Below are 21,654 nucleotides of genomic sequence, written 5' to 3'. Positions count from 1 at the left end.
AAGTTGCTAAAGATTTCGCCCATCAAATCTCTGTAGAGGTTCTTTTGGGATGTACTCAGCAAAGTCCACTCCTCATTGCTGAAGTTCACAGCCACATCCTCAAGGGTCACCACCTCCTAAAGGATCATACATATATTCCTCAAAGAAGGTTGAGACCCCATGTTTGGGATATCTTAAATTCTCTCCTACAAATCTGAATCAAAAGCAAAATGTGGTGGTGTATATCTATAATCCCAGCACTCACAAGGCTGAGATAGGAGGTCTTTGGTGAGGTCAGGAGAATTCTAGGCTCCATACAGGGTACAAATCCAGCTGATATACATACAGAATGCTTGTCTCTATAAAACAAAACTAAACTAAACAAATAACACCAAACAGAACAGCTGCATGGAGACTGATTCATTCAAATCTTAATTCCATGTTTGGGTCATTAATTGTGTGTATATACACACTTTTGGAGACAGCAAGTTTGATGCTAGATTGCAACTCACTGCCACTTTAAGAGCCAAACAGGAGCACTGATTCTTGTGCTTAGTCACTGAAAGATTCCCTGTGTACTGTCTATAAAGCAGAGTTGACAGTGAGAAGCCTGAAGGACCAGCATCCACAAAGTACAGAGGCAGATAAATATCTCATCAATCAACTGGGAAACCAAGCAAGCACATCCCCTCCCTGGTAAGTGGTGGCAGTCTGGCAGACTGCAGCCCTTCCAGGGGGAGAACCATCAGCAGCTCCTGAGATCCATATTGGAACTTAGGACACTGGGAAGCCAAGCAAGCACCTGCCATCCCTTGTAAGCAGTGGTGGTTTGGCAGACTGTGGCCCTTCAGGGGGAGAACCAACAGCAGCTCCTGAGATCCACACCATTTTGCAACTTAGGATGCTGTGAAACCAAACAACCAGCCTGCCTCCCTGCTAAGCAATAGTGAACCTACTGATTTACAGCCTAGAATCAAATATCCCACTTCCCCTACCCCTCTTCTCCTATCATCCTCCTGTTAGCAAATGGGAACCAGAAAAATGAGCGTCTCTTGGGAAGCTGACCAAATCAAATAAGGAGGACTTCCTTCTATTATCACTTGGAAGGCAAATATTTTTACTACTGTTTTGCTTTATTCTGATTAATGGTACTGCTCTATTCAATATTTTCTTTTGATAAGTGCTATAATGCTCTGTATTTCATCTCATTTGGATATATGTGATTGAAAGAACAACCATTATAAAGATAATGAAATATACTGTGATATCTATTATTATTATCACACTAACCTGCTGTGAAGTTCTGTACCAGTTTCACTGTACAATCTTAGGTGGCCTTATTCTGTCTTGTTCTGTTGTATTTTACCACTTTCAAAATTAAAAAAAATTATCTCATCAATCCTTTTGATAGACTACAAATCATGTCTCTTCAAATCTCATTTGGGTACTTTGTTTTTAATATAATTAAGCATTATTTTGAAATATAAATTTTGTTTCAAGACAAATGATAAGCAAATTCATGCCTATCCTAAGGACTGATACTCTAAATAGTTCCATAGCCCTCTGAGGAAGTCAGGAGTCACCATTCAAAGAAATGTATCCTTATCTTAAAGCCTGACATTCTAAATAGTTCCTATCATCCTGAGAAACTCAGGAGTCACCCTCCCAAACCCCTAAGGGAAGAGCCACAGCTGCCTAAGAATGCCTGCTTTCTTTGTGACTCCCTTCCCCCTTTGTTCCCAAGTTAATCAACTTTATCTGAACTTATAATCTTATTGGGTACCATAGCTCTGTCCCATCTTATGCCCATCTGCATTGTGAGTTCCTAGTTTTCCCCACCTTAAACTCATCTCCCCACATGATTTTACTCTATAAAGTCCATAGAAAGAACAGTGTTTGGCAACCTGCTCAGAAACTCTTCTCTCTCTCAAGCAGCTTTATTTCTCTCAATAAGTGTATTTTCCCCTTAATCTCTTTTGTTGCTAAAATTCATTCTTTCACCTTGGAGAACATGAACTCATATCAGACATAGTAGACTGGGAGATTCATTCCGCTATAGCAATATCAGAATAAACTTTTCTCTTTCTTGAAGTCAGAGAAATAAGTAGTAGTTTGTATCACACAATGTTGATTTCACCTTGCCAGGGATACTTGCATTGAAGGCCTTTATCCCTGCCTTTAAGTGCTGCTTCTTTTTCTGAAAGTGAACTGCTCTGTAATTTTGGTTATGGTATCGACAATGCATTAAGGAAATGACTCAAAATATTTCTTATGAATGTTTTACCACCAGCCATGGAGGAAGACAGATAGCAAAAATTCTTTGCTTTGATTTCTTCATTCAAATTAAAGGATGTACTTCAAAGTGTTTTACCCTAGAAAAAATTACAGGACCTCATGGTGGTAGTTCAAAGTGGAAGATGTTGAAATCAGGGATGCTTACTCATATGGCCACTTCCTCTTTTCTCCTTGATTACAGCTTCCTCTTTCTTTCCCAGGGGCCTAAAGAAAATTTCCCTCAGCTCCTTGCATAACATCAATGTCCCCTCCAAGCACCACATCCAGTCAAAAGTCACATATACCCCATAACCCCATAGTCAGTCAGAAAAAAAAAAGCCAAACCCTTGGTGGCTGTGAGAACCTCTCCACATTCTTTAAATAAAAGGTCACTTTTCTATTTCTTATATTCTGCTTCTCTAATGTGCTAATTTGCCTCCTCACTAACCTCAGTAATCTAACCCACTTTATACCTATCTCACCACATGATTTTATTCTATAAAGTCCCTAGAAAAGACAGAACCCATCCTCTTTCTCTAAAACAGAAGCTTTCCAAAAGGATTTTTGGTGTAGTAAAGAAGAGAAGATAAAGTCAAAAAGGCCTTTATTCTAAAATCAGGGAGAGAATCCCATGACCACTGGGGTTCTGGCTTTTTCTTCTGGAAATGTGTGGGGCACACATATAGTTTTGATTTGGGTGGTGCTTAAAGGTGGCATTGCTGTATGCAGGTGCCTGATTGAGACTCTTTTCTGGACACAGGTAAGTTGCATAGAGGAGAGGAAAGTGATCTCAAGATAAAAGTTTCCTAGCTCCTCATTTCACTGCGAAAATATCCTATTTAGTGCAAAATAATTTTACCTTCTTTCTCTAAATATATATATTCTGCTCTTCACTTCTGTTGTTCCTAAAATTCATTCTTCCATTTTAGAGAACACAAACTCATACCAGACATAGAAGGTCAGGAATTTCATTCTACTATAACACGGTATGGCTGCCTGTATTTCTACCTCAGCTGCCTGTAAATTTAATGTTTATCAACTTCACTTGGAATAATTGTGGCAAATAAAATGTTCTTAATGAATATAGGGAAATATATCATTAAATTGAAAAAATGATTATCACAGTTTTTCTACCTAGCACCAGCCCACATTTTCAACTTTCAAGTACGTGGAAAAACAAAAACTAAAAACGACTCAGAAAATAGCAATCCTACAGGGGACAGTATATCATTCACTGCAATTGCCATGTAATCTGCAGATATTTCGTAGACCACAAAAGAAACATTGAGCCTATTAATTAATAAGTATCAGTCTCAATAAATGTGCTCACAGTACTGCATCGTTGACAACTATGAATTATTTTTTTTCTATGATGGATTGAACTCATGACCTTTTGCTCTCCAGGCAGCTCATTATATCACTGAGCTCAATACCCTGCCCCAAGTACTTTAGATACTAAATATGACTATTAACAATGCTTAATTTGCCATTTACATATTTAGTTATAAATTTTTTAAACCTACCTTTTCATAAATGGAATTATTTTCTTTCCTTGCAGTTTAAATTACTTTTTTTTTTTAGGTACCAGGGATCAAAGTTACAACCTAGCACTTTCCAGTCAGGTGTTTCTGCCTGCTGAGCTAAATCCCTGGTTTGTATTGTAAGATCACCATCGCGAAGAAGGCCCCAAGGATCCAGCTCTCATGAAAAATCAAGGGGTTTTTTATTGTCCACGCATGCAAGTGACCCTCTGACCACACTCCGGTGGGAGGGAATGAGAGAGCGGTAAGTAGGGAAGTGCAAGGTATATAAAGCCAAAAGCCACAAAGCAAGCATCGGTTAAAGAAGCAGATGGCATTGGTTAATAGGGGTCGTTTCGTTTGCTTACTGGTGTGTTCTGACCTAGTGACAAGGCAAGAGGGGTTTCCTGAATGTTTTAACACTTCAGTATTAATGAATATTTTTAAATGCATAAACATCAATTTATTGACTCAAATAGTATTGTGATTTTAGCAAAGGATGTCAATGTAGACAGAAATTGATATGCAATCAAAGAGGAAATTCAACCTCAAAGAATCAATGCAAAAAACTAAATACAACAATCACTGCTACAGGTACAGCTGAAGAAAGCCAGACCTGAAGAAGAAGATGTAGTGACCATGTCTACATGTTCCTGAAGACAAAAACAACAGCTTGAAATGTATTACAGTTACCACGACCTCCTCCAGGAAGTCCTGATACTCATAAATTACCATACTCAATGACCTGAACAACTGGACTATTGTTTCCACAAAATGCCTTGGCTCTTTCCACATACATTTTCTTGCTGACTTGTTCCCCTGCTGAATAATATTAGTTAAGCAGCTTTAAGCTAATATTTTGATTGTGGTTTGAGACCCACACTGTACCCACATTGTGACTATCCTGTATAAATGACCCCTGACAATAGGTCTGTGGCCAAACACTGAAAACCACTCCTGAAAATTCAGGGCTATACTTCTCTCTTTTTTTCTAAGAAAATTTTTGAACTTCTTTTGGTTTGTGACTTCCTTTCTCAATGTTGTGAGCAATTAAACTTGGTGCATTTGACATCAAACAGGGCAGGATTGTATTTCTCTTACTTCAGTTTGAATATTAAATGTCTGCTAAATGCCATGTTCCAAAGCCTGGATTTCAAGCTGCTTGTTTGCCATGGTTTTAACATTTCCATGAGCTTTTAGAAGTCCTCAGTCTAGTGAATTGCAGATGTATTGCAGGAAGGAATCACTGTTGTACTGTATCACAATAAGTGCCATTCCTAAGTCTGTGTTTGTTACAACCTCCTGGATGCCACTACATGGATTTCTTTCCTCTGCAGCATCATTCAATAATTTCCATTTTAGAGAAGTCAACTTTCACACAGTTCTATTATTGTTTTTTTTTTTTTTGAATAGTCTTTCTCTCTCCTTGGTTGTTTATTTTTTCATTTTAGTTTTTTGATTTAAAGACATAGTCTCACTTTGGAGTTCTGGCCAGCCTTGCACTCACTTGTAGGTTAGGCTGTCCTTGAGTATATGGTCATTTTCTTGCTTCAGCCTCTTCATTGCTGTGGAAAAGAGGTGGGAATTATAACACATAGCATTTGTCTTTTTTCTCCTCTCCTTTTCACTATTATTCTTTCATTTCAGTGGCACTGCCTTTTAATTGTGTTGGTTGCTTGTGTCAGTAAAGGTTTCTGCAGCTTGAGTTGAGTTTGTGAACAAGAATATAAGAAGCCAAGCAATCTAATTGATAAATGTGGAATTTCATTAGCTGCTCTCAGGATCACTTGGATGCAGAACCCCTAACCCCATTTCAGGATCTAAACAAGAGGCTCTGAACTGGAAATTTACAGATGTTTTAAAAGATAGAATCACAAAATATCCTGTTGGAAATCATTTAGCTAGAATCTTATAATAATTTTTGGATGCCAACTGTATTCTGCTTCTTTGGTGAGCAACTTAATTTTTTTCATTGGGTACAGCTCATGTTGCTTTTCTCCTGGGACTTCTACACTGAGTGATTTTCCATTTTGCTGGGTGAAATACAGGGCACCATTTAAATGCAAAGCTCAAAATGGCATCTATTATGCCAAGCTACAACATGGCTAAGTTACAAGCCTCAATATTTTCTGGGGTAAAAATAACATATCGATAATCCCCACACTTAAGATGCTGAAATAGGAGTGCTGCTTTGAGGTTAGGGCAATTCTGAGCTCTGTTAGGGGTTCAAATCTAGCTGATATACATACAGAAAACTTGTTTCAATAAAACAAAACTAAACTAAACAAATAAATCCAAACAAAACAGCTGAATGGAGACTGATTCCATCAAATCTTAATTCCATGTCTCAGGCATTAATTTTTTGTATATACACATTTTTTGAGACAGCACATTTAATACTAGATTGGAACTCACTGCTAATGCTACAGCCAAATAGGAGCACTGATTCTTGCGCTGAGTCAGTGCAAGAGTCCCTATTCACTGTCTCTAAAGCAGAGCTTATAGTGGGAGCCTGCAGGATCAACATCCATAAAGCACAGAGACAGACAAATATCTCATCAATCACTTTGATGTACTACCAATGATATCTCTTCAAATCTCATTTAGGCCACTGAGTTCTTTGTTCTTAATATACTTAAGCAGCATTTTGATATTTAAATTTGGTTTCATAGAACAAAACATAAATAACATCAAATATGTTACATAAATAATAACTCAAATGTTCATAGAAAACTGCTGTATGTAAAAAATGAATAAACAATTAAACCAGGTACAAGCTTCAAATTATAGCTCAGTGTCACCAAGTGATCACTTTACATTCAGATATAAGAAATATATCTTGGGAGTCTCATGCAGGAGAACTGCCTTGAGTTTGGGGCTAGCCTAAGTTACAGAGCGGTCTGAAATAGATAAACCCTGACTGAGACACCCCACAGACAATGTAAAACTTGAAAAGTGACTGCATAAGTCACTTTTGGTTTGCTTTAAAAAATTAGCCATACAATATAGAAAAATTCCACAATGTTCAACATTTTCTGAGGAACAAGGTTGATATTATCCATAATATACAGAAAACACTTTCAGAGCTGGGTGTTTAGCTCAGCAGCATGAAAACCTAAATAGCCAGCTTGAGATCATGAGTTCGAATCTTGGTACAAAAAAAATTCAACTTTCCTTTTCATGACACTGGGTCATAATTAGAGATAATCAAAATTGGATCTCAAGTGAAGAACACAGAATTCATGGGTTTACAGAGATGTGGAATAATGATTGTTACCAGAGCTGGTGTTATTCACCTCAAGGAAGAAACAATAAGCCACCCTTAACTTCATGCTTGCCCTAAGAATACCTGACTTTCAGTGAAGACCCTCTCTGTTTTATGTCCTGCTATTGGCATACTGTGTCCTGCCAGTCACTTCCACATCCTTTCTATGCTCTTCTGATCCACCGTAAGCAGGAAACCCTTCAGGCCTAAACTATTGATATTCCTGCACAATTTCAATTTAGGACATCTTCTTCACATGACTTAGTAAAGGCCATTTCAGAGCATTTCCATATTTAAACATTGTCTATGATCAACCAAGCTATTAAATCAGCTGTTAAATCAGAAATGATACCCATATTCCTTTCCATTCAGAACAATATCACCTGTATATGTTCATGCCAATGACTACATTTAGGAATTTTTCAATGAGGATCTAACAGGCAGCCCTTTCTGGAACTTTTCCTTAGCAAGCACACTTTACTCTGCCCTTGATAACACTTTTAAATCAGTTTCATTTTTGTCAGAATTCAAACTTCTATCGCTGTTCTCACAAACATAGTCTATGAGCAAGTGGGTAACAAAAAGTATGTTCAGAAATTCTTTGCATTGTTCTATGTAATTCACAGGAGTTCACCAAGTGTTTGGGAAGCCTTCCTCCACTGAACCACATCACTACACATCTCTGAATTATTAGGAATTTTGCCAACACCTGTCATGAGGATGGAAATGTGAGAATATACCATAAATTTAGGCGATCCCTATGAATACAAAAAAGCACAAGTTTAAGGAGAGCCGTTGTGGATATGAGGCCCTGCATTACAGATATTTATGAATTTTAGAACCTAAAGATTGCTGCTAACTGCAATGAGAACAGAGACCAAGCTCAGTACTGCTGCTCCAGCTACAAAATGCATCAGTCAGGGTCTGCCCAAGCTCCTTCCTCTGCCCGCTATAATGGAGGTGTCAGGGTAATAGAGAATTTTAAAGATGATACTCCAATTCTGTTGCTCTCCTAGTTAGCTCAGGGTTCTGGGGACACAAAATCATGCTTACTCCCAGCAGGAATAAAAAGGGACAGTAGATTACCCAAAGCCAATGCTAGAATACATCAGGAGCTGAAGCTATCTAAATACCTGTGTCTGCAGACACCAGAACTGCTTCTAAACACTTGTAACTGCATTCTCCCAATTCCACCCTATTTCTGGCCTTTCATCCAAAGCCTCACCATTCTGTGGCTAGAGGGTCTCCCAGGTTCTTTTCTCATCAGGCCACAGGACTTTGAAACCAGGAAATGAGATGCAGCAAGTATTCTGCTCCCAGTTTTGTGCTCCAAACAGGTAAATAATGCCTAGACAATGGAAGAGACCCAAGAGACGGCCTGTCATGGCTCACCTAATTGAACATTCATCACTGATTCACTGCTGCTCTCCTGCCCTCCTTCTGAGTCAAAAATAAACCCAGAAAGGACTCCTTCCTGCAAGAGAGGATCCCAAATGATAGACTGTAATCAGAGAGTTCTGCAGCTGGCTGTCTTCTACAATGTTGATCTCAGCTACACAGAGAAATATGTGTACCAAAGCGCTTTACTTCAGGCTTTTCATTTCCACATCCATTTTATTTCAAGGATAAAAAGAAAAAAATAAACTAAAACTAAATTTCAGAACATGTGAATCAGGGCGCAGAACTGCTACATACATTGCACACAGTCATCCCCAGATTATTCACCCAGAGCACAAGACATCTGTATTCAATTTTCAGAAAAATACTGTTATAGTAAGCTGAGTTAGTTAAATATTATTGGCTGTGAGACAGGGCTAGGTCCTCCAAGGAGCCCATGCAGAAACCTAGATACCGTGCACCTATTAATAAGATGGATGTGATAGTTTGGACTCAGGAATAAAACCCAAGGAAGCAAGAAATTAAAATTTGGGAGCAAAGGCTTTATTTTAAGCCTGGCCTGGCAATGTAATCTCCAGGAGCCAATTTGGAGACTGCCAGCCTTACAGCTAAAAAGGTTGGGTTTTAAAGCCAAAAACCACAGGAATGTTGCAAACTTTGACCCAGTTTGGTAACTTCCTTGTTGTTAAACTTTTCTAAAAGACAGCACATTGTATTGCAGATAGGCTGAAGGGGGTTGGGGGGATTTCAAGAAACTGAAACTTAAAGTTTACTTAGTCTAAAAAGAAAAGGGAGGGGAGGGGGATTTACAAGGAGCTGAAACGTAAGTCTTTACTGGAGATGGAATTTTAATCTCTATTGAAATGGCACATACAGAAGAGAAAGGAGGTCCATTGGTTAGAACTAGGTTACAACAATGGACAGCTCCTGCTATGGGCCAAGCCTCAAGACAAAAAAATCAACAAATTCATCCATACTCTAAGGACTGATATTCTAAATACCTCCCTAGCACTCTGAGGAAGTCAGGAGTCACCATTCAAATAAATGTCTCCATATCCTAAGGACTGATATTGTAATTAATTCCTATCAAGAGTCACCCTCCCAACCTCCTAAGGGAAAATTCACTGCTGCCTAAGAATGCCTGCTTTCTAAGTGACTCCCTTCCCCATTTGTTTCCAATTTAATTAACTTTACCTGGACTATTTATCTTATTGACAACCATAGATCTGTCCCATCTTATGCTCATCTGCATTTTGAGTTCCTAGTTTTCTCCAAATTAAACCCATCTCACCACAAGATTTTACTCTATAAAATCCTTGGAAAAGACAGTCTTTGCCAACCCACTCAGGATGAATTCAATCTCTCCCTCAGCTGTCTTTCTCCAAGTAAGTATATTATCTTGACTTTTGTTGTTCCTAAAATTCATTTTTTTACTTTAGAGAACACAAACTCATACCAGCATAGTAGACCAGGAGTTTCATTCCCCTATAGCAATACCACTATAAATTTTTCTTTTTCTTGAAGTCAAAGAAATCAGTAGATGATTGTATTCTTAAATGTTGATCTCACCTCTTAAGGGACACTTGCACTGAAGGGTTTTATCCTTGCCTGTAAGTGCTGCTTCTGTTTTCTGAAAATGAACTGATCTGTAGGTTTGTTTACTTGTACAATGCATTAAGGAAATGACTAAATACTTTTCTTGTGAATTGTTTACCACTAACTGTGTAAGAAGACACATAGCAAAAATTCTTTATTTTCATTTTGTAATTCAAACTGCAGGATGTACTTGAAAGTGTTTTGCCCTAGAATAAATTACAGGACATCATGGTGGTAGTTCATCAGAGTTAAAGTTCAAATTGAAGAGTTAAACCATTCAGGAAACCCCTCTTGCCTTGTCACATGGTCAGAACAACCAGATATCCTGGCCTGATAGGGAAGTTGTGGTCCAACGTCCCCAAAAATAAGAGCACCGTGAACTATCGACCCTGCCAGACAGGATGAGTTTTCAAAAACATCAAGCCATCTGCTTCTGTAACTGACACTTGCTTTGTGATTTTCGCCTTTATATACTCTGCACTTCCCTACCCGGGCACTCTCTCTCTCCCCTCTCCCCACCGGAGTGTGGTTGGAGAGTCCCTTGCATGCATAGACAATAAAACCTCTTGATTTTTCATGAGAGCTGGCTCCTTGGGGTCTTCATCGCAATGGTGATCTTACATTTGGAGGCCCCAGTGAGATCTGCCCCCCCCCCCTCGCTGAGGGCAGCCCCAACGGCCACAAAGTGTCTCTCAAGGTAAATACAGCCATTCCTTTTAGTTTCATTTTTGTGATCGATCGTTCATCTTAACTGCCCCAAATCACTTCTGACCCGTACCTCGCGATCCTAATATAGGGTAGTTTCTTTGGGGGACGCCCCAAAAGGATTCTCTTGGGAGTCCATTTGTCCCTCAGACTCCCAGTTTTTTAGGACGGGTCTATTTGCCCTCTCATTGGTGGTGGATTCACCGATCTCATGTGAGTGTGACCGGCCAGAACATGTGGTGTATTTTGTCTTGTTGGTGTTCTCTGTTGTCTCAGTCTTTGTTCTCGTCTCTTTTGTCATGGGTCAAAGTGTCTCGACCCCTCTTTGTGTTACTCTTAATTGGTCAAAAGTAAGGGAACTATAATAACCTAAGGCCCCCTAACTATCATGCCATAAAGCCTGTTCTGTATAAGCCTGCCTGCTGCTTTCCCTCCTTTTCCGCCTTCAAATCTAACTAGGTTAAGTTTTAACTTCCTAAAAGGCCATATAACAAAGGTCTGAGGTAATAGCTCCTGACAACCCCCTTCTCTACAGTCACAAATTGTATTAATTGCATTAGATTGTAATAGCTTCATTTGTATCATAACAATACCTGTGTGTTCCTTTCCCTCTGAGTAAAGGATTGATATGTTAATCAATGCTCTCCTGTGTAAAGAATTGTAAAATCTTACCTAATTGATATGTTAACCATTGTTGTCCTCTACAAATAACAGTTGTAAAAGGTGCTAAAGTAAGGTAACCAAGGTTGTTAATTGCTGTTTCAGCTTTGTAGTGCATCACACCCCCATCCCCTTCCTTACATTGTGTGACCAGCAGCTGTTTGTGGATTTACAAGATAAAAGCCCTGACTTTTAGCTGTCAGGTGTGCAGTCTCCAAATTGGCTCCTGGAGGCTGTGTCACCAGGCCTGGAAATAAAGGCTTTGCTTCCCTAATTTTAATTTCTTGCTTCCTTGAATTTCATACCAGGATCTGAGTTATCACATTTGGGGGCTCGGTCTGAGATGAGAGCAAGTCCACAGACTCATTTCTGAACATCTGAAAGTAAGAACTCTGGAGGGCTTGTTTGGGCCATGGTAAATTTGTAATTTGGACGGGATGCCCTCAATTTGCCAGTGAGAACCCCCCGAGGACAGAGTCATTTGGTTCTTTTTTGGACAAATTCCATCCATCTGAGACTCTGCCCCGGGTGGGGAACCGCTCCATTAGGAAGGGGATGCATTTAATTTGGGGAGTGAAACCTCCCAAGGACGGAGTCAATTGTTTTTGCCATTTGTGACTCTGCCCTGGGTGGGGAACTGCTCCATTGGTTAATTTGTTAATTCCTCCAGATCCCAAAATTTGACTAATTTTTGAGCAAAGGCCATTTTGCTGCAGCTTGTCTTCTCTTATACGTCTGTTTGTATGTCCATTTGTTCTAATTTTTCTCCTTTTGGTTACTCCAAATCTAACTGAACATTCTCTCCTAGGAACCCCTTCTACGAGCCCAAAATGGACTACAGGATTTAGATAATTATGTTCAGAGTTTTTGTAATTTAGAATTGTTTGCCTGTTTAAATTTGTTGCTAACTTACGGGCGTGTTGCCCATTTCTGTTGCAGGATCCATATGGCTTATTAGATTCAAGGTTCATAGTAAGAATTATTTCCTTTAGCTCACCAAACTATGCATGAAGCAACCTTTGTTTGTGTGTTTAATATGTAAGTCTTCACCTTGTTTAATATGTAAGTCTTCAAATGATTGCTTGCAAGCTCAGCATGCCTTTTAAAAAGAGTATTTTTCTTTCTGGTTAAAATGTAAACATATGTGCACATATACATGTATATTTATGGTTTTTAAGAATCATATCAACTTTACCAAGTAAAAACCAGGTAGTACTATGTTTGAGCCAGTTAAAAGGCTACAGTTTTAATTTTAAAAATACAGCATTATTAAAAAAATTATGTGGTAAAAACACATAAAATAATTAAGTATGTTTTAGACTACTAAAAGTTCACTTCAAGGGTTTTGTTAAGAGTTTTGATGTTGTCTGAGAAGCGAGAGGAAAGGTAATTGACTAGTAATAGTAAAAAGAGGAGACAAAATAAAAGTGTTCTTTCTTCAAGTAAAAATGTCTGGCTGTGCCAGAATGTGAAAAAAAAAAAAAAGATAAAAGCTTAGCTTCGGTGGTATATTGTAAATTGTAGAAGGCTCAATAAGATGTGAATTTTATTTGTCTTGGTTTATAGTACTACAAATAACAGGTTTGACCAGAAGAAAATGTGTTCAGAATTTGACAGTATTAGATCAGTTTTGGTAGAAGTATTCATAAGATTGTACTTTGCTGCAAAATGTTTCCATTGAAATGAGATTATAGGTAATACTAGAGATAAGATACATGTGCTATAAGTATCTGCATTGGTATAAATATCTGGGAGATTATGCAGCACAACTTTGTTACCTATAAAAAAGTCCTTTTTTTGTTAAGAATATAATTTCAGTAAAATGATGGCCTGCTTCGTGACATCCTGGGAGAAAAAAAATAAGCAATGTGCCATCCAAATGAAGCCGGCTCTCTGATCCAGAGTGCCAAAACCATGTTCTCCTTTTGTCCGACCCCGATTGGACATCCAGAGGTAAGGAGATTTCCCAGTATCACCAGTTGTTCTCTTTGCAACTCAGTGGGCCCCACATGTTAGACAAAAATTGCAAAGGTTTGAGAGGTTTCAGGGAATGCCCCTCAGCCAATTAATAGAGATAGCACAAAAGGTCTTTTAGAACTGGAAAATTTACAAAAAGCTATGAACAAAAAAATAACCAACGTGTTAGAACTGCTTTATGAGAAAAAATTTTTAAAAAACAGATGAGAGTTTCTGGGGGCGTTTGGATGCTGTAGGCTAAATTTTACTGAAAAGCTCACCTCTATATGATTCCTATAAGGGAGAAACTCAAAACACTGAACTACACTGATAAATGTGAACAGGCATTCCAGCAGCTCAAGCGGGCCTTGACAGAGGCCCCAGCCCTGGGGCTCCCTGATGTTACCAAGGCGTTCACCTTGTTCATAGACAAACTCAAGGGCATTGCCAAAGAAGTCCAAACACAAGACAATGGCCCTTGGAAGAGGCCTATAGCCTACCTCTCCAAAAGACTTGATCCAGTGATAGGAGTATGGCCCCCTTGCCTAAGAATACTAGCTGATGTGACAATGTTACTTAAGGAGACGAAGAAACTCACTTTGGGCAAGTGATTTCTGTGGTAACCTCTCACAGTTTAGAGACTCTTATCAAAACCCCTCCTGGAAAAATAAGGGGGGGGGGCTTTCGAATGCTAGAATTCTACACTGTCAAGCCTTGTTTCTAGACCCAGAGTCAATGATATTCAAGACTTCTTCATTTTTAAACCCAGGCACCCTTATGCCTGATGATGACCTGGAGGAAAAAAAGACACCTCTCCATGAGTGTGCTGACATCCTTAAACTGAGCAGAACCTACGGGCTGATCTTACCAACCAGCTTTTGGGACAACTATTTTATCGATGAAAGCAGCTTCATCCCGAATGGCAAATGAATGGCCCGGGCTGCAGTGACCACCATAAAGGAGGTACTCTGGGTTAAGCAGGTAGAACCTGGCACCTCTGCCACAAAGGCGGGGCTTGTTGCTTTGACTGAGAGGCTAAAACTAGCTATGGGAAGGAGGGTAAACCTTTTTAACTGACAGTAGATATGCTTTTGCTACTGTACATGTACATGGAGCCATCTATCAGAGCAAGGTCTCTTAACCTCAGCTGGGACTAAGATTAAAAATGCTCCACAGATTCTAGACTTGCTGACAGATGTCTGGTTGCCTCAAGGAGATGCTATTACTCATTAGAAGACTCACCAGACAGGAGATGACACTGTCACCTTAGGGAACAGTTTGGCAGATCAAGCCACTCAAAAAATAGCAACCACATCAGAGGGGCCAATTAAGAAAGTAACTGCTCTGATGCTAGTCCCTCCAACCTTGTCAGAACCAGTCTACACAAAAAAAGGACCTACAGTTAGCACCTCAACTAGGAGTAAAGTCCCCCATCCTTGGGGGCTGATACCAGTTACCTGATAAACAAGTACTGTTACTGGAGGCACTAGGGTGGGAGCTGTTACACTGGGCTCGCCAGACTACTAGTTTAGAGAAAACTAAACTTATGGAATTGTTCAGAACTTGGTTTTTTATTCCAAAATTCTGCAAACTGACCACCTCCTTGAGCTCCAGATGCCCACAGTGATTGTTAGTCAACTCAGCCAAGAGCTCTATGCTGGAGACCACCTGACATTAAAAAATAGTTCCAGGAGAACATTGAAAAGTAGACTTCATGGCATGGTAAAGCCTGATTTACAGGGGTACTGCTATCTCTTGGTATTAATAAACACTTTTACTGGCTGGGTGGAGGATTTCCCTACTAAGTCTGAGTCAGCCTTAGTGGTAGTTAAAAGGCTATTGTATGAGATCATACCTTGATTTGGCCTCCCACTATCAATGGGGACTGATAATGGCCTGGCTTTCATAGCCTGGGTCACCCAAAAGTTAGCCCAGGCATTAAAAATTAATTAAAACTCCACTATGCCTATCAGCCACAAAGCTCAGGACAAGTAAAATGTATTTACCAAAGTCTCAAGGACATTTTAGCTAGGCTATCTTCAAAAACTGGTGATAATTGGGTGAGCCTTCTTCCCTTTGCACTAAGAGCTAGATGTACCCCATATGTTTCTGGAATTTCCCCCATTGAAGCCATGTTGGGAGGCCCTTGCCATTGGTTCCAAGATTGCCAGAAAATAAACTAGCTAAAATAACTAATCAAGATCTCATTAAGTCCTGACAGACTCTCCAACCCATGTTGACTTCAACCCACCAGCTGTTTATACTAGACAAAAACACCTGAATCTGCCTTCAGAGACACCTCTCAAGGTGCCGATCAAGCCAGGGACTCCAGTCTTGGGGCAATGTCACCACTGTGACTCTCTCAAACCCCGCCGGGAAGGACCTTTCACCATGGTGCTCAGTACCCCCACTGCCATCAAGGTAGCAGAAAAAACTGCATAGATTCACTACACTCACGTAAAGCCACTGGAAACAGTGGACAACGAAGGACTTACTCAGTAGACTACATAGCAGACTGGTAACCCCTTAAAGTTAAAATTGACTAAGATTATGCTGGTCATGAACTTTTCTAGCTTGCTTGCTTTGATTTTTATAACATTGATGCCGACCTTGCATGGCGGCTTTGGTCCCCCTGTAAGCAAAGAACAATTGTTAAGATCTTTATGTGGGAGCTCCTGTGATTGTGGAGGGGGTTATATTACTAAAGGTAAAGACACCAACTGGGGGAATTATACATACAATAGGAAACATGTATCGAGATCCTTCCAACACAAATGATAAACTGTATACATACAGTCTTTCGGACAGATTGTGAGCGCAAGTTAACATTCCTTGTAGCTATACCCTCAGGTACAGGGGGTTTGACTAAAAGGTGGATGTAAATGATAAAGCCCCTGTGTGATACCTAACAAAGGCAGCCAGTGAGGGCCATGCCATCAGAATTGTTCTTAGTATTCAAAAATGCATTCCTACTGCTATGACTCTGTACAAGAATGTATAGCATAGATAGCAAAACTTACTTCACTGCTGAGCTTATGAGGACAAAGGCTAAAAGGGTTAAAGGTGATTGGTCGACATATTTGACAGTGATAGGAAGTTCTATGTATGCCCAAGCCTCATGTCTTAACATGGTTGATAATCAGTGAGCTGGGGCATGGTGGCCCTATACATGTGTCTGATAGGGGCAGGCCACACGATAAGATCCAAAAAAAAAAAAAAAAAAAAAAAAAAAAAAAAAACTCTGGTGGTTGAAGAACAAGTAAAGCTGCTAATAAAAATAAGCTGCATAAATCGTGGGGAGTTGGTCTGGACGCTCAAACTTATGATATTCTAGAGGTCACTCATAAAGCCTTAAATGCTTCCAACCCAAATTTGGCTGAAGAATTGCTGGTTATGCATGGCACAGGGCTCCCCCATACCCCTTGCCATCCCCAACAGTGTTTCTCTGGCTACACTGGAGAAACAAGATTACTTAAATTTTAGTGCTGGTCCCCCCTTTAGAGTACAACCAGTAGACTTTAAGGACACTCTCTGTCTCCAAGGAGGTTTTCATAATGATACCTCCAACTTTGATGTGGAGTTCATCACATTTACTAATTTTAGTTCCATAGTTAACCGGACTACCTCCTTTATCCTGCCAAAGGACAAGTATTTATTTGTGGAGGAAATATGGCCTATAATTTCCTCCCAACTAACTGGATAGGGATATGTGTAACAGCTGTCCTGTTGCCTGATATAGAGATCCTACCCGGGGATGAGCCTGTCCCCATTCCTAGTTTAGATTACATCACAGGCCACTCAAAGAGGGCAATTCAATTTATTCCTTATTGATAGGCTTAGAGATATCAGGAGCCTTAGGTCTGGGGGCAACAGTAGTAGGGGTTTTTGTCCAACCTTCCAACCAGATTGTTAGTGATATACAGAAATTATCTAGTACCATACAGGTCATTCAAGAACATATAGACTTGTCAGCTAAAGTAGTTGTCCAAAATAAGAGGGGACTAGACCTACTCCTCCTAAAGGAGGGCAGCCTATGTGCCACTCTAAAAGAAGAGTGCTGTTTTTATGTTGACCATTCAGGCATAATAAAAGACGCCATGTCCAAACTCAGAGAAAATATCAAAACTAGAGAAAAAAAAATACTCTTTGGGGACGTCCTTCTCTTCCCTATGGCAAGGGCTAGTTCCTTATGCTGTCCCCCTCCTAGGCCCTTTAGCTGCTTTGCTCTTATTCCTTACCATTGGCCCTTGCGTTTTAAACAAGATTACACATCTGGTGCTATCCCAGGTCTCCCAGGTAAAGATGATGGTCTTGGGATACCAATATGATCCAATACCTACTAATAATCTCTAGGATTAGAGATCCTCACAAGAAAAGGGGGAAACGAAGTGTTAAAACATTCTGGAAACCCCTCTTGCCTTGTCACATGGTCAGAACAACTAGATATTTTGGCCTGATAGGGAAGTTGTGGTCCAACATCCTCAAAAATAAGAGCATTGTGAAATATCAACCATGCAAGACAGGATATGAGTTTTCAAAACACCAATGCCATCTGCTTCTGTAACCAATGCTTGCTTTGTGGTTTTCGGCTTTATATACTCTGCACTCCCTTACCCGGGCACTCTCCCCTCTCCCAACTGGAGTGCGGTCAGAGAGTCCCTCGCATGCGCAGATAATAAAACCGCTTGATTTTTCATGAGAGCTGGTTCCTTGGGGTCTTCTTCATGATGGTGATCTTACAAAATCAGCCATGCTTACCCATATGGCTACTTCGTCTTTTTTTCCCTGAATACAACTTCCTCATTCCTTTCCCAGAGGCCCAAAGAAAATTCCTATCAGCTCCTTGCATGACATCAATGTCAGTGCCAGGAACCACATAGAGCAAAATTTCACATATTCTCCATAATCCCATAATCAGTCAGAAAAAAAGGCAAACCCTTGGTGGCTGTAGGCTCCCCTCTACATTCTTTAAATGGAAAGGACACTTTTACTTTTTCTTATATTCTGCTTCTCTATTGGGCCACAAAATCCTAACTGATAAGATTATATAGTACATCCAAAAGATGAGAAGTATAAAACAAAAGAGGCCTTTATTCTGAGAATGCGAAGAGAGAAAACAAAAACCCCCTAACCATTGGAGTCAGGCTTTCTCTCTCATGGACTCATGGCATGGGGGCATATAAGCAACCTAGGTTTGGGGTGGAACCTGAGGGGGCATTAGGGATGCACACGTAGTCCATTGGTCTTTGTTTGGCACCATAGGTAAATTCCTAGGTGCAGGGAAGTTGGAGTCACAGGTAATTTCCTAGGGGTGGGGGAGATAGGAGCTCCTTGGTTCTGCCTCACTGGCTACAATGTCCTGTCTCAGCCAAAACTCTTTCAGAAACAGTACTGAATCTTGTGTATCTATGAAGCTAATTTAGCTCTTCAATAATTCTCATGTTAAATGCCACGAGGACCAAATGGAAATTAATGCAGTGGGCTGTTGCTTCACTCTATCAGTGTCAATGCAGTAAGTTTAATCCTAAGATAAAAATAAATCTTCATATAAATTTCAAAACACAAATATGCATCAAAATACAGCCAAGGTCCTAGAGACCTACAGACAGCTTTCAATAATATAATAGAAGCCTTCTAGAAACTGACAAAAATACACAGTTTTTCTAATGAAAAATTGTGTAGAAACTTTTCTGAACAATTATAGGTGAATCTTCTCTTTAATAAGATATAACCTACTGCAATGGCAATGTCTAGTTCTTGCTAAATAATACACTCAAACCAATTATTTAACATTAATAATGACTGATGTATACAATTTAGATATTGCCAGGACTACAATCACTGTGATTTGTATTAATCACTTAAAACTGCAGGAGAAGGAGCAAATTTCAGACATTATATAGTATAGTCATGTTAATTTGGTTCAGGTTAATGGTATAGGGTAATGAAACTCCTTACCTACTATATGTCTGGTATGCATTTGTGTTCTCTAAATTTAAAGAATGGATTTTAGGAATGATGGAGTTTAAGAATGGAACAAATTTACTGGGAGAAGGAAAGCTTCTGAGAGACAGAAGGTGTCCTGAGTGGGTTGCCAATGACTCTGTCTTTTTGAGGAGCTTGTACAGAGTTAAACCATGAGGTCAGATGGGTCACAGGAGGGAAAAAATAGGAATTTTGAACATTAGCATAAGGCGGGATAAGACTGTGGTCAACCAATAAGGTTAATTTCTCAGGTAAAATTGGTTAAATTGGGAGCAAATGGGAGAGCAAGTCACATACTAAGTGGGCCTGTTTAAGAGCAGGGACACTTCCTGTAGCGGGTTGAGATGGGGACTCTTGAGTTCCTCAGGGTGCTCAGAGAACTATTTGAAGTGTTGGTTCTTAGCACTTGGTTGTATTTCCTTGCCTGTTCTTTTGAGATTTGGCCCACAGCAGGAGGTTATTGTCTCTTCAAATGCTAGAAGCAATCTGAACTTATTTTCTGGCTCCATTGAGGGCCCAGCCCTGTTGTCACAGGCAGCTGAGTTAGTTAGAAATATACAGCCAGGGAGACAGGATCAGGTCCTAGAAGTGGCCAGCACAGAAGCCCAGACACCTTGCAACTATGGGGGAGCAGATACCTCTTGTTATAGGCCAGGCCTCAAGACAAAATATGTCTTTAAAAATGCAGATCAAGCAAGTAGCTTCATGCAAAGGTTTTGGAACATTTAGCAGATGTTTGATATTCAAATGGAAATAGGACAAGTATAATCTTGCCCTGTTTGATGTCAAATGCACCAAGTTTGTTGGCTCACAACATTAAGGAATGAAGTCACAAACCAAAAGAAGTTCAAAAAGCTTTCTGGGAAAAAAGAGAGAAGAATAGCCCTGGATTCTCAGGAGTGCTCTTCAGTGTTTAAGTCACAGACCTATTGTTAGGGGTCATTTATGCAGCAAAGTCACAATGTGGCTACAGTGTGAGTCCCAAACTACAATCAACCTATAAGCTTGTAGTTAGTGGCTCAAATAATATTATTTAACCTGGGAAGAAGTCACCCAGAAAAAGTATGTTGAAAGAACAAAGGAATTTTGTGGGAAAAATAGTCCAGTTGTTCTGGTCATTGAGTATGTAATTGATGCCTATTTGGACTTCATGGAGGAAGTAGTGATAACTGTAGTACATTTCAAGCTATTGTTTTCTCTTCAGGAGGCATGTAGACATGGTCACTGCATCTTCACTTTTATGTCTGGCTTTCTTCAGCTGAGCCTGTAGAGGGATTGTTGTGTTAGTATTTTATGTTGACACCTTTCAGGTTCCAATTCCTCTCTGACTGTATATCAATTTTTCTCTACTTTGACCTCCTGTAGTAAAATCACAATACCATTTGACTGGATAATGTGATGCTTATACATTTAATAAAATATTATTCAATAGAGGTCAGGGGTTTAGCTCAGCATGCAGAAGCACCTGCCTGGGAAGTGCTAAGTTGTGAGTTTGATCCCCCGTACCTAAAAAAAAACAGTGTTTTAAACTGCAGAGAAAGAAAATAATTTCATTTGTGAAGATGTAGATTAACAAGAGTTTTAATTAAATATGTCAATGGTAAATTAAACATTGGTAATAGTCATGTATAGAAGCTGAAGATGTTGGGCTGGGTTTTGAGCTTAGTGGTCAAAGAAATCTTCGAAAGCCTTTGCATGAAGCTACGTGCTTGCTCTGAGTTTAAGATTTCAATGAGTTTTTGGACCTCTTCATTCGAGCAAATTGCAGATTTATTGGAGGAAGGAGTTCACTGTTGTGCTATAGCACAATAGGTACCATTCCTAACTCTGTATTTATCACAGCTGCCAGGATGCCACTACATGGCCAGCTGTCTGCTGCAACATCATTCCATAACTGCCAATTTAGATCAGCTTTCATTCAGCTCTATTATTTTTGTTTTCCTTTAATAGTCTTTCTCTCTCCCTTGGTTTTTTTCTTTTTTCATTTTTATTTTTTTGTTTTGAAAGATGTAGTCTCACTTTGTAGTTCTGGCTGGCCTTTCACTCACTTCGTAGGTTAGACTGTCCTTGAATACATGGCCATTCTCCTGTTTCAGCCTCTTTAATGCTGTGGAAAAGAGGTGGTCATCATAACACATGGTGTTGGTCATTTTCTTCCCTCCTTTTCAGCATTATTCTTTCATTTCAGGGGCACTGACATTTAATCCAGAGGGTTGCTTCTGTCAGTAATCTTTCTGCATGTTGAAATGAGTTTGTGAACAACAGTACAGGAATCCAAGCATCCAGAGAATAAATTTGGAATTTAAATATTGGAGC

At 39.6% G+C, this 21,654-nt stretch overlaps 2 long non-coding RNA genes across 2 annotated transcripts; both read left to right on the top strand.

The window, feature by feature from the left end:
- Positions 1-580: 580 nt before the first annotated feature.
- Positions 581-4,814, top strand: LOC134474682 (uncharacterized). The gene is made up of 3 exons (XR_010045558.1): positions 581-675; positions 3,835-4,038; positions 4,368-4,814. It is a non-coding gene; the product is annotated as an uncharacterized LOC134474682 (long non-coding RNA).
- Positions 4,815-10,544: 5,730 nt separating this feature from the next.
- LOC134474624 (uncharacterized) lies at positions 10,545-18,672 on the top strand. Its single transcript, XR_010045499.1, has 4 exons — positions 10,545-10,729; positions 13,203-13,350; positions 14,123-14,316; positions 15,566-18,672. It is a non-coding gene; the product is annotated as an uncharacterized LOC134474624 (long non-coding RNA).
- The last annotated feature ends 2,982 nt before the right edge of the window (positions 18,673-21,654 follow it).

This window comes from Cavia porcellus, unplaced genomic scaffold (genome assembly GCF_034190915.1).
Source record: "Cavia porcellus strain 051 isolate PalLab524CR breed Dunkin Hartley unplaced genomic scaffold, mCavPor4.1 scaffold_34, whole genome shotgun sequence".
Classification (NCBI taxonomy): domain Eukaryota; kingdom Metazoa; phylum Chordata; class Mammalia; order Rodentia; family Caviidae; genus Cavia; species Cavia porcellus.
This window is presented reverse-complemented; position numbering and strand designations above follow the sequence as displayed.